Here is an 18039-nt window from a genome sequence, read left to right on the forward strand (position 1 = left end):
GGAGACGGAACCCTTTATTTCCTGCTCGTTCCACCTCGATGCTGCGAGTAAGCCACGAGGGGTTACTTTACAATTCTTTTATCCATAACAGTATGTAACTGTATACATTTTCAGCAACTCCCCATAGACCTTTATTTGGTTACACTGACACTTATAAAATGAATATTAACAACTACATGATGAATACAATTATACCCGCCCCTGTTTGTTATTTACAGGATTACCATACAGAGGTCAGGCACATCACCTCAAAACCTATTAATTTTACACTAACATTCTTTGAAGTAAAGGCATGCCAGGTGGGGGTGGGGGGGGGAGGAAGATAATGCTTTTTGCCCACCAAAGGCCTTGTGCAGGAGTGGCGATAGTTATTTTATTAGCCTCATTCCCAGCAAAGATGGCCAGGAAGGGAGGAAAAGAAGGAGAGATAACAGACTAACTAGAATTCACACCAATTAACAGAAACAAGATTTGCCCGTGCCTTGACCCTGTTCCCTGTAGCTTAGGCCTGACCACTTGTCCAGCTTTTAACTCTTTACTCTTCTATGAATGTGTACAGTATTTATATCATCAGCATATTAATGGCATTTAAACCAATAGCATCTCACAATTTCTCCTAGCTATCTGACATGGATGTTGAATAGCAGAGGGGATGGGACTGAGATCTGTTGGACTCTACATAAGGCTTGTGTCACATTCTGGCTGGCCCTTAGGTGTTTAGTCTGTGACAGATCAGCTATCACTCCCTCAACTGGTCCTGATCAACTAGAGATCAGGTGGCTCAACTTGGGACGTCTACACTAAGAGCTAGGTGTGTGATTCCCCTGCTCATCAAGCTAGCAGGAGTATAAATAGCAGAGTAGCTATGGTAGTAGCAACAGAGGCACAGCTAAGCTGGTTTCAGGTAGGTTTGTGAGCTGCACGGCTCAGCTACTGCTGCTACCACAGTTATCCTGTTATTTACACTCACGCTAGTTTGATGAGACCTGGTGCATGTGTGTACCTGAGCCGGGGGAAAGGGGGAAATAATCACACTCCTTGCTTGTAGTGTAGATGTAGCCTTGGTTATCAGACCCTGTGGGGAAGAGCGAGAGGATTTTCATAAAGAGCTGAGTGAGCCAATTGGAGAGGGAGGTGGGAAGAGCCCTTGCTTTCTCTCTGGGAAGCAGCGTGATTGAAGCAGACAGGCTACTCTCATGGTTGAGCTGGAAGCCTGACAGGAGACAGGAAACTTGAGGAAGAGCTGGCCTGCTGAACCTGGTTAGGCTGAAGGTTTGTTTTCTGTGCACGTTACTGTAGGACTTTGGTAAAGGACTCTGAAGCCCTGGAAGAGGCTGGACTTTATAGAGTGGTTTTGCTGGTGGATCAGGTCACTCCAATAGCTGGAGGAGGCTGAAGGATAGAGAGTGAAACAGACAAAAAAGGTGCTGCAATGCCACATCTAGCCAGGAGGGAAGTCACGTGAGAGTCGCACCTTTGCTACATACTGTCAGAGAGGAGCCAATCCTCTGGCATTTTGTCAAAATCAAATAGGAAGATAAATCAATGCAGTTCCACTGACCCCTGAGAAGCCACCTAGATGGGACAGCAGCTCAGTCATTCGGGGTAACTCTGTCGAAGGCAGTTCACAAAGCAGGTCGTATTAGCATGGATGTTTGTCCTTTGCCTGTGACTATAAGGAAATCTAACAGCAGAGCCCTCCGCCATCTCTCTGCCACATTCATGTCTGAAGCCTAGGAGGAAGTGAGGCACAGGGCCTCAAAGGTATTTAGGTGCCTAACTCCCACTTAAATTAACTCCTAAACATCCTAGAAAACTGGTGGAGATCCAGTATTGGCAAATACCCTGTCCATATCTTAACCCAAGAATGGTAATGAATGTCTTTGATTGATACTGCCACTCCCTCCCCAGCAACAATCTGCAATCTTTGATACTGATGTAACTAGGGCAATAGCAATGAAGATCAGTTCCCATTGGGAGAGTTTAAAAATGTAGCTTTTAGCTATTTAGAACAGCACCCCTCTAAAATAAATGAGTACTTAATGATGCCTTTGCATTGTTGCTTCTGTGCAGCCATATCAGTATCACAGGGCCCCGTAGCAACAGAAGGGAATGAACACCAGAGTTTGAGGCCAGGACACAGGCAGCACTTTTGTAACTGGGCAGCTTGCCAAAGAGATACAGATGGGGAAAGGAAAGGTACCAGAGCAGAGGAGCAGGAGAGAAAGCAAAGATGACAAGCGTGAGCTGCGGGAGGTCTAGGTTGAAAGCAGGACTCTCTAATTAGTGAGATAAGTAAAAGATTCCTTCTGTGTTATATGAAGTGGCATCATTATGACAGCAGCTCGGCAGGGAGGAAGCAGAGGAATAATGTTAATAAAAAAAGAACTAGAAACAGATAGGTAAAATTGTGCATTTAAGAACTAGATCTATAGAAGTTAAATATTAGAGGGCCAGATCCTGAGCTGGTGTAAGTCACTACAACCCCACAGACTTAGAATCATAGAAGATTAGGGTTGAAAGGGACTTCAGGAAGTCATCTAGTCCCACCCCCTGCTCAAAGCAGGACCAACCCCAACTAAATCATCCCAGCCAGGGCTTTGTGAAACTGCACTTTAAAAACCTATAAGGATGGAGATTCCACCACCTCCCTATGTAAACCATTTCAGTACTTCACCACCTCCTAGTGAAAAAGTTTTTCCTAATATCCAACCTAGACCTCCCCCACTGCAACTTGAGACCATTGCTCCTAGTTCTGTCATCTACTACCACTGAGAACAGTCTAGCTCCATCCACCCTGGAACCCCATTTCAGGTAGTTAAAGGCTGCTATCAAATCGCCCCTCATTCTTCTCTTCTGTAGAAGAAACAAGCCTAGTTCCCTCAGCCTCTCCTCATAAGTCATGTGCTCCAGCCCCCTAATCATTTTTGTTGCCCTTCTCTAGACTGTCTCCAATTTGCCCACATCCTTTCTGTAGTGGGGTGACCAAAACTGGACACAATACTCCAAATGTGGCCTCACCAGTGCCAAATAGAAGGGAATGATCACTTCCCTTGGTCTGCTGGCAACTGTCCTACTAATGCAGCTCAATATGCCATTAGCTTTCTTGGCAATAAGAGTACACTGCTGACTCATATCCAGCTCCTTGTCCACTATAATCCCTGGGTCCTTTTCTGCTGAACTGCTGCTTAGCCAGTTGGACTTCAGTTTCTTTGAACTGGGGTAGATTCTCTGAAGATCTGGCCCAAACACTTTTATACAGGGATTATTTCTGTAACCACTATATGGTTGTGTGAATATCGCTGTCTAATAATGTTGATTCATTAAATTAAGAAATAAACTGTTTAGAAAGCGGAACAACACAGTCCTAGGTGCATTTTCATCAGTCAATATACGGAACGGAGCATGCCATAGCATGCAAGTCCAGAATGGACCACTGGTCATCTAGCCTGACCTCCTGTGTATCAGAGGCCACCATCACCACCACCGAGCACCTGCACATTAAACCCAATGTAATGACTGATCAATGGACACAGTTATGGTACGGTGCATACACTTATACTACAGGTGTATAAAACACGCTTATCTAGGCGAGGTTATACTACCAATACTGGTGCGCTAATGTCAGGTAAAAAGACCCACTGAATAGATTTTTATACCAAAGCATTTTCCCCTCATCCCTGCCCCCCCAAAAATCTTACTGTCCTTCTCACTCCTCCAATCCATGGATAACACTACAAAGACTGTTATAACCAGGGCTTGGAAAATCCATACACCTAGGCTCATTACCACACTCTAGGACCAGCTGAGGTGGAGGGGAAGAACAGAAGCAGTCTGCATTTTTCCAACTTTTCAGTAGTCAGAGGCTGCATGTTTGTTGGCACGTCACAGCCATAGGCCTCGTAGCTGTGAAAGCTAGAGTTGTGAGGCTAGGTGACAATAACATTCCCCTTGCAGTACCCCAGAGAAGTCCACTGTGGCAGACACCCCTCCCACAAAGGCAGTAGCCCAGAGACAGAGGAGCAGAGATGTCTGGGCCCTGCCATATTCCAGCATTTTGATTGCCTTATGATAAACTTCTGTCCTAAACAAACAAACCCATCTTTAAATGACAATAGTAAATCAGTGTCCTCCTCCCAGGCACCCTCTCCTGGACACAGGGCAACCCTGCATGAGGTCCCTCGCTTCAGTTTCCCTCTTGGGTAACCCAAGGGACTCCACTTTAGGCTCACATTTAAAGTGGCCCCTAAAAGGGTGGTGTTTATTACAAAATCCTTATGCAAATATTTTATAACAAAAGTCCCAAAAAATAGCCCATATCACCTCAGTGTCTTCCATAATAGCGAGATTCCATCCCACTGTTAGGACAGTCAACCGTGCCCTTCCTTCTGGGGTGCAACCCCACTCTGCCCAACAGGAACTCCCACAGCCTTTTGGGTTGGAGCATCCCTCACTCTCCAAGCCCTGAAGGGTCCAGCTTTCCAGCAAGGAGACATCAGCACATAAGCCCCTCCGCTGCTCCCCTTTCCTTCAGCCCTCTCTGGACCTTGGTTCCAGCATTCTAGGTTACATCCAGCAGATAGCCCCCTCCATCGCTATTGCTGCCTTCAGCCCTCACTCTCTGGCTTGCTGATACCAGCCTGTAAACCCCCTCTTTTTGCTCTCCTAATTTCATCCTTCTTACAGGAACCACCTTCTGTCTCTGGTGGCTCTCAATACCTGCCTGTCTCCTGCCTGAACTTTTATAGCTCCCAGGTGCTGTCCCATCCCTTTAATTGGTGGAACTGGGAACACATGGACTGGAACAGGAGAGTTGAGCTCAGCTTCATTTAATGGGCCAGCTACCCTGTTACAATAACTTCTGGCAAAAGAATATACATTCTCCTCCCCTTAAAATGATAAGCCACAAATGAAAGAACAAACCAATAAAAAACCCAGAAGAAATAAACTCAATATCTGACAGCCTGTCACTTACATGAAACCAAGCTGCTGAAGCAACAGACAGCAGCTGCCGAGGCAAACTCAGGACAAATGTAAATAAGTTACATTTTCTTCAGACATTCTTGTCATTCATCTTTCAAAAACCCTGTGGTATAAACTTTATACGTAGAGGCAGGTAGTAGAATACTAGCTCTATACATACCCATATTTCATTCCTTTCCAGTAGCAACTCACTAGTTCAGAAATGTGTTTTGTCTCTTGGGTTACATTTTATCTCATGTATTTTTGCTCTGTACACACAGGAGGTGTTAATCTTTTGTGCCATAATACCTACAACAAAGAAATGAAGCTTTATTAGTAATGTTTACTAATTTGTAACATTGTTATACAACTCCACCCACTACTTCAACAGACACCTTACACGCAAATGCCTGTGGCAGGAGTTAAGGGCCATCACACAACTATGCTCCAAACTATAATCCTTCTTACCAGAAAGATTTTTTGCCTGCTATGAGGGCTTCTTTTGTGGATTATCCATCTGCTGCCTGGAGAGAGCAAGTCTCCATCCCTGCTGAGCTGTCTCACACATTGTACATTATAGGTAGCCTGTTTAATGAATTGTTGGGGCAAAATTCAATCTCATTTCTCTGAACAGATCCACAATTTCTCTACTTTTTCCCCCAGTGCTACAGAAGATGCTAATGAAAGTAATGGATGACACACCAAGCAGTTGTTGGGTAATATTTTCCCTCAAACCATCATACCATAGAGTTATAAAAATGTAGGGTTGGAAGGGAATTCAGGAAATCATCAAGTCCAGCTGAGGAAGGACCAATGAAACCTAGACCATTCCTGTCTTGGTGTTTGTCCAAATTATTCTTAATAACCTCCAATGATAGGGATTCACAACCTCCTTTGGAAGCCTATTCCAGAGTTTAAATACCCTTATAGTTAGGAAGTTTTTTCCCAGTATTTAACCAAAATCTCCCTTTCTGTAGATTAAGCTCATTGCTCATTGTCCTACCTTCAGTGGACATGGAGAGCAATTGATCACTGACCTCTTGACAACAGTCTTTACCATATTTGAAATCTGTTATCAGGTCCCCCTGAGGACTCACTCCTGCAGAACCTTACTAGATACACCCTCACAGTTTGACAGTGAACCTTTGATAACTGCTGTTTGCTGATAGAACAAAGACACAGGAAAATATGGGGGTAATTCCCTTGTTTTATCTGCAATCAGCAAGATTTGTAAAAGGAAGGGGTATTTTAAACAATAGTCTACTGCTCCCCCAAAGGAGGTAGAGAAATATTCTTTTTGTCTTTCAGAACTTCACGAAAAGCTGGCACCAGCTGAAGAGCAAGACCATGGATCTACTGTTGCAACAAAGATTGTGTTTTGTGTTTTATGTTTTGTGTTGTTTGTCTTGTTACTAACATTGTTGTGTATTGTGTTAAAAAGAGGTGGAACGCTGCATTAATCAGAAAAGAATCAGTGAGCACTGTAACTGTATTTACAGCAATATCCTCTATCAGGTTGGAAAGAGGAGAAACAAAGGGTAATCAGGTTCAATGGATTTGGAAGGAGAAGGGTCCTGGGAACAGATGTCTTGAGAGAATTAAGAATGCTGGTTGATTTTGCTAAAAGGGTTCTATGAGCAATGCCTCCTGAGACACCATGGGAGCCTCTGGAAATTTCAGCAAGCTATGGAATAGTGGCCCTTAAGGCATCAGAGGACCTGGAATAGCCTGCTTGTACTCCAGAAATCCTAATAATTGAGAGACACCGGAAGGTGTGGGTTAAAAATAAAATAGAATATGATAAAATGGATGCAGAAATCCTAGTCACAGGCCCTGATCCCGTCCCAGAAACAGTAGCAATATCCAAAGGAGACAGAGACTAGCCTCAAGGAAACAAGTGATGGGCTTTTGAGCCAAGGAGGTTTGTGGTGGATTTTTGTCCCCTTAGTTGGGTGACCCTAATGATGGCCCTGTTGTGGTGAAGTATCATGAGGTAATGGTCTCCACTGTAGGAGGGTCCAGTGATTTTCAGTTTTGTTGGCCAATGCTTTCTTTGCTATCTCTTTACATCGGGACAGCTATTACAAATATGCTTTTACCTTTCAAGGGAAGCAATTGTGTTTTGCCAGGGTTCCCGTGGGATGGAGTAATGCCCCTATTATATGCCATGCCCATGTAGTTAAAATGTGGGATGGGATGCCTGAAGGAGAGAGTGTGATTTCTTATGTGGATGATATACTGATTTGCATTCAGACCAGAGAAAGGAATTTGGAGGTATTGCACACAATGCTACAAAAGATTCAGGAAATTGGGTTTAAGGTGAGCACAAGGAAAGCCCACTTGTGCTTCCAACAAGTAAATTATTTTGCAGTGATTTGGGGACACCAGGCGTGTTCCCCTGACCAACAGAGAGTGGAGCTGAGATTTTATAAAGGAATTTTCAGAGCAGGCAGCCCTGCTGCATGAATTGTTAAAGGAAGGAAGAGGATGAAAGCTGTGCTTAGTCAGAGTCCTGGAGCAGGGCTTTAAGCCTCCAAAACTTTAAGTGAAGTAGAGAGGGGATTTACTTCCTGTGAAAAGGTTTGGCATTAGTTTGGGCTATGCAGCTTTGGGAATATCTGGTGGGATTGTCCCTGGTATTACTGAAAACTGCCCACTCTCCAGTAAAAAATGACAAGATCAACAACAGTCATGTGTCCAGCCTCCACAAGCCCTAAGCAAACCAGGGCTGATTTGCCAGCGTAGAATATTTGCAACCCAAACCATGATACATTGCCAGTTCTCGCTCATTCCCATGCTAATATTTACTTTGTCCAAATCCCAGTCCTTCAATTTTACTGAAGTGGAGTCATATCCATTCAAGGGGCTTAAAAGAGCGATTGTTCTTCTGGATGTTAGGATCAGTAGTGATGTCAATGGTATTGTTCACTTTACGTTTTCACTGTCATTCATGGATAGTTTCCCCATGCTGCAGACACAATGGCTCCTGATTCACATCATCGAAGAAGCAGGTCTGCAAACCAAATGCCAGCACACAGATCTTCAAGACCTTCAAGCATTCACATGGTTAAAAATCTAAACACAAAGCAGAACACCCTTCCCCTCTCTATGTTGGAAGTATCACTAAAACATTTAAGCTAACTTAATTAACTTTTACTCAGACCCAGCAGGGCCTGAATCCCTCTTCTCCCTCCCCTTTTTCCCTAGGAAGGGACTCTTAAGCTTTCAACTGTGCTTTGAGCACCCATATGGAGCTCAGAAAATTCATCACTTCAACCACTTTGGTGGCAACCATACCTTCCTCATGTGTACACAGGAGGATGGGAAACGAATTTATTACTGGGCAAAATTAAAAGCTACCCAGGTGGATATGGTTGCCACTGAGTGGGAACTGATAGGCTGTTATTTAATTGTAGTAAGCCCAAAAACATTTATTTGTGGACTGACATCCCTAAGCAGGCAGCACCGGGGGAAAAGCCAGTTCATTTTTGGTGGAAATAAGCCCTTTCTTCCCCAAACACTCCCCCAAAGACAAGAAAGTCTGGAGGAGGCAGGGCTACAGAGAGTGACACCAGGAGGGGAATAAGAGGTCCCTTTGCCCGGCATTTTGGAGGCCCTGGTTCTCAACAAATTTATAATAGGGATAAAGAATGTTTGGATAGTAGTGTGGTTAAAATGGTGCCTTGATAAAATAGTTATTAACATACAGCCCAATATGATGGGGAAAAGGATCCTCCAGAACTCTATAGGGTAAAAAGTATAGAAGTGTGAATTTTGAAACCACACAAAAAGGTCATCTTAGACCTGAGCCTAGCAAACATTTTGGCACTAGAGCCCCTCTGTGAGCAGTTTCTTCGGCCATTATTTGAAGTCTGGAAAAAACTTAAGTCTACATGAGATCCCAAAATTGGGTAAAAAAGGATCTGTGGGGAGTAGTTGGAATGGGCAAAGCAGTTCCTAACAGCATTAATGAGAAGGTGTTAGCAAACAAAATGAATGCAATGGGAGCTCACATAAAAGATTTAGCAACACCTATCAAGGTGTCATTCAACCAATTAAGCTCTTTACAGTAACAGGTGGCACATATCCTAGAGGAATGAGAGCAATCCCAAGAGAAAGATCACCGTTGCCTCTTGCAGGCTGTCAGGACCCTTCAGGCTAAAACACTGCTTTAGTGATGGCATATTTGTGAATGCAAATGTGGGTAATTGATATGGTAAAAGATATGATCAGTGTTGGTGTGAGTGTGGTACTCCCAGTAGAAGTCAGAAGCATTATCTGGGAGAATTCCACCCAGACTGAAAGAGATTTGCAAGCCTGGTGGAAAATGGTAAATTTCACGTATAGCAAGGAGTCAGGAGAGATCACAATCTTTGTTTTACTAACATCAAAAGCAGAAATAAAATGGGCCTCCCCTATTGTGGCTGTATTGGAGCGCATTGATCATAGAATGTGGATGGTAAAAGATGACCAGGAATGGAAAACAGTGGAATTAGGTGCCTGTCTGAAGGAGCTGGCATTAGATATGAATGTAACACAAATGCCCTCCAGTCACAGGATGTGTCTTTGGAAACCACCGAAGGCAAATGCCACCATGCTATTAACTCTTTTGCCACTAATAACTCTGTGTATATAGGTAATCACTGTGTGTGTCTCAGAAGCTGGTGTCCTACACTTCTTGTTAACTACTTGCATGAAGTAGATTGTAATCCTCATGAAAATAGATGTTTTTGTCATATTGTAGCAATTAAGGGATGTGATTTTGAATTTTGAGTGCCTGAACTTTGATATAATCAGTTAAAAATGATGTATACTTTTTATTCTGCTTTGGAGCCTGTACTACTTGGAATGAATTTGACTGTTTTACAAATGTTGTTTGTACACCCTGATTTGCAGAAACAGCTGCACTGCCAAACAGGAAAGGTGCAGAGTCATAATTATTGTGCCTCATAATGTCAATGAAATTAAATGCATATTCGCAAAATTGGCCAGGATCTAAAACATGAGTGGTGAGAAGCACTGTTGGGATAGTCCCCCACTGGCATGGGAATCTTGAATTGGGTCTTATACCCCATTGTAGTGATTTGGGGATTCCAAATAATAGTAGTTCTCTTTACCAGCTAATGGCATGCTGGATCTGGCACAAAATTCAGCAATTACAAGTCCCCCGACAGATGAGCCACTGGCTACTTCCACCCTTGCTCCTACCCTGGAAGGGAACATATATTGAACTTGCCACCCCTCTCTCAAATGGGAGTTAGGTGGAGATGACTGCTCATCAGTTAGTAGTCTGGTGTGCTGAGTTTGAGATGCCAGCAAGAAGTTCATTTGCTGGGTCAGCTAAGAGCCTTGAGCTTTCGTTGGATCACAGCTTAGGTGCATCCAGAATAAATGTGATGGAGGTTATTTAAAGGCCCCCTTCTATAAAGGGGGACCTTTAAGGTCCTTTAAGGAGGGGAACTGTCCAGGGAGATTGTGATAGACCAGTAAAAGGGCCAGGGATCATTTGATAGTGTAATATTGATTATCATATTTGTTGCTAACAGCAGCCAAACTTGGTAGGCCTTTCTGCAGGCCTGAGCAACCTTGGCATGACTAAGCCAGGATGGGAGGGGAGCCTCTTGCTCAACCTTTGCCTGACTCTGCACCCTTCCTGATGCTCATGCTGGGATCTGTGTTTCAGGAAAAGACCAGTAAGCTTATTTATTAATGCCCTCTGTGAGATGTTTGTCCGGGCCTCAAGATATTCAGGTTCTGTAGAAACACATCTAGTTAATTAAGTACTCTGGTGACTTTAAGTCTAGTTTTTGAAACTTTTTTTCCTCTTCCTTGACATGTTATTGTCTACTAACAAGGATAAATGGGGGGAAGATGCTTGGACTCTTTGGGATCTCTTCTTGGATACAGCATCACGATCCTCCAACAACAGCTGGAAGATCAAGCCAATCGGAAAGCCGTTGCTGTTTCCACTCAAAAGCACCCCAGACTTCAGTAATTATTGAGGGTTGAGAGTTGCAATGTTTTACTAACCTCTTGTGGACATGTGTAAGTGCTTGAGTCTAAGTAAAGAATGGATTTGAAGTAAAAGCACTTTTGTATTATACTGTTTCTAGCAGTCCATGGGTGGACGACCATGTCTCCATTTGGCTTATTTCCTTACACCACCTCACACAAAGTAAAGTTACCACAACCTTTGGGTTAGCTGAACCCCAGGTAACTCTAGGAACCAGTTGTTCATCCATTATTTCATCTAGACCACATTTCCCTAAGTTTGCTTATGATAATGTCATGTAGGACTATGTAAAAGGCCTTACTGAAATCCAGACATATAACATCTGCTGCATCACCCCATCCACTCAGCCAGTAACCCTGTCCAAGAAGGAAATTATAATAAAGCCAAAAGAAACCATTGTGATAATCTGATCTGACCTTCTTTGTAACACAGGCCACAGGATTTCCCTGAATAATACCTGTTCGACTAGAGCATATCTTTTAGAAAAAACATTAAATGTTGATTTTAAAATTTCTAATGCTGAAAATGGTTTGTTTAGCATGATTTGTTCTTGATAAATCTATGCTGGCTATTCCATTTGTTCCAGTATCTTTCCAGGTATCTAAGTTGGGTTGGGGTTCCCAGGGTTCTTCTTGTTCCCCTTTTAAAGACAGGTACTATGCTTGCCTTTCACCATCCTCCATGAGTTCTCAAAGATAATTGCTAATGGTTACAAGATTACCTCAGCTAGTTCCATAATTATCCTAGGATGAATTTCATCAGGCCCAGCTGAACTGAATGGATATAATTTAATCTAAATATTCCTTAACCTGTTCTTTCCCTAATGTCTTGTACTCCTTCCCTATTGTTAATAGTAATTGTGTTGAGTATCTGGTCTCTATTATCCTTTTTAGTGAAGACTGACCCAAAATAGTCATTAAACACCTCAGCTTTCTCGATGTCATCAGTTATTAGCTCTCCTTCCTTGCTAAGTAAAAGACCTGTGCTTTTCATCTTTCTTTTGCTCCTAATGTATATTAGGAACCTCTTTTTAGTGCCTTCTATGTCCCTGGCTAGGTGTAACTCCTTTTGTGGCTTAACCTTTCTGATTTTGTCCCTATGTACGTGTGATATTCTTTCACACTCCTCCTTAGCAATTTGCCCATGTTTCCATATTTTGTAGGATTCCTTTTTGACTTTTAGGTCATTAAAGAGTGCCATATTGACCTCTTACTATTCTTCTTATCTTTCCTTTGCATTAGGATAATTTTCAGTTGTGCCTTTAATATTGTCTCCTTGAGAAACTGCCAACTCTCCTGAATCCCTTTTTCCCTTAGATTTTCTTCCCAGGGGACCTTACCTACCAGTTCTCTGAGTTTGCTGGTCTGATTTTTTGACGTCCATTGTCTTTATTCTGCTATTCTTACTGTTTCCTTTCTTTAGAACAATGAAATCTATCATTTCATTGTCACTTTTGCCCAAATTGTCTTCAGCCTTTAGATTCTCTACCAATTTCTCTCTGTTGGTCAGAATCAAGTTTAAAATGGCTGTTTCCCTACTTAGTTCTTTCACTTTATGAAACAAAAAGTTGTTCCCAACACAATCCAAGAACTTACTGGAAATTTTGTGTTTTGTCATATTATTTTTCCAATGGATGTTTGGGTAGTTAAAGTCCCTCATTGCTACCAGGTCTTGTGTTTTTTTCTACCTTCTTTTCCTGATCTGGTGGCCTATAGTTGACCCCCTACCTGGATAACACTCCTGTTTTTCACCCCTTTTATCTTTACCTAAATACTTTTAAATGGTCTGCCAGTTCCATGGTTCCAGCACGTTCTCCAGCATCTAAAAGTCTACAGGACAGTCTAAGGATAAACGAGCAATGTGATCCAGGGTTGTGGGGAGAGAATGGGGGAGAGACAACTACAGTGAAAAATTCTCTGATCATAGCATGTCTGCTGTCAAGAATCCTTCTGAAAGGCTAGCTTTAAAAAAAAACAGTCAGATTATTGAATTACTTCTTTCAGGCTGGAAGAAAGCAGTAGAAACAGCTATATGACAAAGTTTTATATAAGGACTTTGATCTGTGAGTCAGATCTGAATCTAGAAAGAAAAATTCTCTTCCAGGAGTTAAGTCCCTAATCATTGACTATCTAGCAAATATAGAGGACAGTAAATCTGTTGCAACCATTAAGTGACATGTCCCAGACTTATCCTTAGTTTTCCCTATTGTCACCAAAGTCAGAGACTATGGCATAATCAAGGCTGCCTCCTTAACAAAATTGGTAAATGCCAAATACAATTCATTTTGGAGGCTCAGTATATGAAGTTAGGGTCAGCCTCTCAGCTGATTTAAATCTTCATTTTAATAGAGTTATGGTGACTTTCACAAGTTGAAGATCTGTCCCAGAATCTCTACTCATGACTCCTCTTGTAGCTTCAGGGATCTAGCTACAAAGCTTACAAGCTTATTAGGTTAGCCAGGTCCTGGCTAATGGTCCTGAAAACCACTAATGCTTGGATGATGGAAGAACCAACAGACTAATGGGCTCTTCTTGTCAGAGGAGAACAAAATGACCCGATGTTACGATGACGGGTGCAGTATATGTATGTATGTATATATATATCTATATAAATTTAGATTTATATTCCACCTTATATATAAAATCACATTTTGCTTTATTTTATCTATAGGTGATCAAAAGCTTGAAATTTGAATTCCCTTCTTTCCTAAAATGTGCATTGAAGGATTCAAAGATAAGTGTGGTTTAGTAACCTTTTGCAACAGCTGCAGTTATCTGCATGTCAGTCAGGACAAATATATTATAGGGAGAGCAATGCCTATAGTTAAGGTTGCCCAACTTGTTCCATCATAAGAGTCTCTCTCTTGAGAGATGTAATTCGGTGAATCTGTTATCATTCTATTCAATTCCATTTCAATGTATATAATGCTCTCATTTTCTGTGGTATTGGAAACAAACAGGCTAGATTCCTGAAGCTACAAGAGGAATCATGAATTGAGATTCTGGGCCAGACCTCTCAGAGTTTGCAGATTGTCTTGATGATTTGTCAAGGTATATCTCCAATTGGTAGAGACAGCAACATCATATCAAGCTCTCAGACCTTCCTTCTGCCTATCAGCATAATCTCTGCCTTACTATGATTTAACACCAGCCAGTTTTTCCTCATCCATTTGCTGATGTCAACCAGATGCTGAGCTATGTGGATGACAGTGATGTTATCCAGAGATGTGAACACAGAGTCAGATTAAGTCCATGTGGGTAATTCAGGCATAGACATAGCCACACATACACCCCACACTGTCAAGGAGGCGTCTGTCTTTACTGCAGTTAACAAGTTGTGTAACATTGGTACAGTTTTTTCTGCAGCCCATCAGTCAAGAGCCAGAACCTTCTCTAAGTGTTTTGGAAACCATCAGACACAAACTAGTAGAATTTGGCAGTTGTGATTGCCAGGTGTTGGTAGCTCTGAATGCCTGTATGGCATACATAAAAGATAGCACTTTATCCACTTTCTAAAGCTGGTTTTCTTTTTATTTTAATAGGTAAATCTTTTCTGAGAGGAATGCAGATAGTTTCTCTCTGCTTATTAAAGGCCTGTAGATTTACACACACCTTGACCAGTTATGTACACAAGTGAGGTAAATTCTTTGATTCTGAAGTTCATATATCTAAATCTCCTATTAGTCTGGAGAAAGGGATGTTTCCTTCCTTCCCTCTCTGTTTACCTATTTCAGGAGAAAGTATGACTGATGAATCCAGATCCTGGGGTAGAAGCTAAAGAAATATGGAGAAATGGAATTAGCTGAAGACTTTAGTGACTTTTAATCATTGTTCCAGCACTTAGAAACTATAGCAAAAGATATTTTCAAAATATGCAGACTAACAGAAGATAGAGATTCCTTTTGTTTTGTTTTGTTAATACCCAAGAAGCCTCAGAGGATTCTTTCTATTCCCTGGGGCTGTTTTGGGGAGTTAATGAACTCTTAATATTTGCCAGTGGTGCCAGGAAATTGCACAGTGAGTCTTTATTTTTATTTTTCCATTTTCTTAACTAACTGCATGGTGCAAGGGAGTTTTGATTACCAACCAGGCTCTGAAGTCTCAATATCTGTATTAAGTTCTTCACTATTTTTGTTCATTATATGTTTATGTGTTCATAGAGCTGAATGAGTTACAAGGCATGTATGTTTTATATTAAGTCATTACATATGTATGTAAACATATGCACTGCTTTTATTACACCCTTTTGGGAATATTAGAAGGTTATTCTATTCCAGGCATCCTAATCTTTTGCAGCATTTGATTGAAACTCAGTAAACAGGGGAAGATGAACTATCTTAAAGTAAGTCTGATGGATTTATTTGAGGTATTGACAGAGCAAATTTTTAACTGATATTTAAATAATGAGGTATTAAAAATGCTCTTATATGTTCCAGAAAAAAAATCTGTTCCTAAAATTAATGTTTTCCCTTTACTACATTGCCCAATATCTTGTAGTATTTAATCTTAAAAACTGGTGTTTTTGTATTATGCTACAGAAGCCACTATATAAAATATATATGTATTGCATTGTATTAGTATATTTGAAGTTATTCAGTTCAATGCTACATGATCACTAGTACAATCTACATCAGAAGTATTAAATAAAAGTTTCAAGAATATTTCATTTTAAGGATTTAAAAGATGAAAGAAAATTATTAATTTACTATGAAAACAAACCCTCAAGAGGGGACATAAAAGAATAGCAAAGATAGAAAATGCAGTGTATGTCTCTAATGTTGTCTTTCACTTGCAACCTCACTGCTGGAAAAAACACAAGCCTAGCATATGGTCTTATCAGCAACTCTGAGACCTGGCAAACTTGTACCAGCATCAGTCTGTTTAGAGCATTGCTTTTAGTTTCCTCTCTGGTCACAGACTCACAGCAGTGTTGCAAAATATACAGTCTTGGCTGAAAAAGACAAACTCTTATTAAACAGAAGCCAGAAGGACAGAGGGAGAAAAAAAATAATAAAAAAACAATAAGTTAGGGAAGGAAAAGGACACATGGGGAGGAGACAAATGTTTACATCTCAGGTGGAGGTAAGGATTTAGCTAGAGCTGCGAGAGGTACTGGCATAATTCGGATTCCTCTCTCTGACCTCATTTGTTGATGACATCTCTCAGGATTGGGACAAAGAATGTCCAGGGTCCCAGGAGACAGTGGGAGTGATAATCATGATGATAAAGCTAGCTGCAATGATTGTTGACAGACACCTGCTGCTTCAGCTAATTTTTCACAAAAGTTTTCTTTTTAAGAGCCCCAAAAGGGAGCGTTAGGAAGAAAAGTCCATCCTCTTGCTATTTTACCTACCAATAAGCCTAATTTCTAAAACACCAATTTTAGTTTATCGATTTCTGGTCCTCTACTTCTCTTGTTTACCAGTTGTAATCTTAACACATTCCTTGAGTGATATCAGTAAAACCCTTTTTGTTTAAATTCATTCAGTCTTTGTCTCCTCCTTTTTGCAACTTTTCCCATCAACATTTGTATTATAGCTATTTGAGACATTTTATGAACTATCACACAGTGTTCACAGTTGTGTTCACAATTAGGGTAAACTTGCAATTATCAAAAACAGGATTTTCAGAAGTGTCTAAGTGCCTAACTCCCACTGATTTGAGGTGGGCTTCTGAAAATCACACTAGGCATATATCTGCATCATTAAATGCCTAAATACATTTTAAAATCTGGCATTACACCTTTACTTACTCATTTATCACAAAATGAAAGAGATAATATTGATGTGTTCTTAAGAATAAGTTTATAACTAAAGTGTCAAAATGAGATATACCCATGTTACTGTAGATTCTAATAGCAAATGAAGGGCCCTTTAGCCAAAATCTTCTTTAGTCAAGTGACCTTTTGTGTGACAAGCGGAACTTTTGTTTCTGCATATAAAAAGTCAACATACTAAACCACCTGCAGTAATCTTGCTGTCAATAATGTGCAGGTTCCAGAGTGGCTCATGGGAATCTGATTTTTTCTGTATTTCTAACAGAGGCCATGATTGCTACTTTTTTCCCAAATGAAAATTTGAGTTCATTATTAAAAAAACCCTTGATGTAACTTACTATAACAAAATATATGTTGCCTGACCTTGGAACTGTAGAAATGTATCATATCCATGGAATGGGGACACAATGAATAGCAGAAATACTTAAATCATCACTATTTCTATGTTATTTCAGATTAGTTTTAAAATGATGAACTGTAATAATATCCCCTTTAAAAACATTAGGATTTTATCTAAAGAAGGAATGTTTTTTATTCTGGATTCTTTCATTTCTCTTTCTCTCTCTCCCTCTCATGCACTCTCTCTCTTTGTTAATGATAATCAGAGAGAAAGATTATTTTGTTTGTTTTTCTAGCAGTCCTTCACAGCAATGAGAATTCTATACAATTGTAATATGAGTAAGGCTAAATTATGTTAATTTAGTACATATTACAGTTAGGCAAATTCTACTGGGCAGTAAACCTAAAACATTCTTTGCTTTGTTTAATTTCACATCTCAGATTATTTTGTCACTTTTGTGCATACAAATATGAATGCGACTTACATTACATTTTGTTCAATGTCTATGTCATTCTAACTTTAAATGTCAGTTACATATATGGGTCCCTATCTTGCAGTCTTTCTGGGACCTGCCTCACAGAAGTTCCAATGACTGCACAAAGAGATTGCAGGATCTAGATCATAATTTGTAGTTTTATCATGCTTGTTAATTCTATAGTCCTTTTTAATGTATTATAAATAACAATACACAAACTTTAACTCATATCATGACTCACGTCATATTGCAAAAGATAAACATAACTTTTTAAAGATAAAAGCTTGGAATCTAGTGGAAAAAGTAATCTGATATTAACAAACATTTGGGGAAATTAAAAAAAAAAAGAAAAGAGAGAGAGAGAGAGAGAGAGAGAGATCAGATGAGCACCAAAGGTTGATAGTGGTCCTTGTAGCTTCAGAAATTACCTCACTGATATCTAGCTACATGCATACAAACCAAGCAGAAGTCATA

This window comes from Emydura macquarii, unplaced genomic scaffold (assembly GCF_026122565.2).
Source record: "Emydura macquarii macquarii isolate MOO-44397 ecotype Brisbane River unplaced genomic scaffold, CSIRO-AGI_Emac_v2 contig_2680, whole genome shotgun sequence".
NCBI lineage: Eukaryota > Metazoa > Chordata > Testudines > Chelidae > Emydura > Emydura macquarii.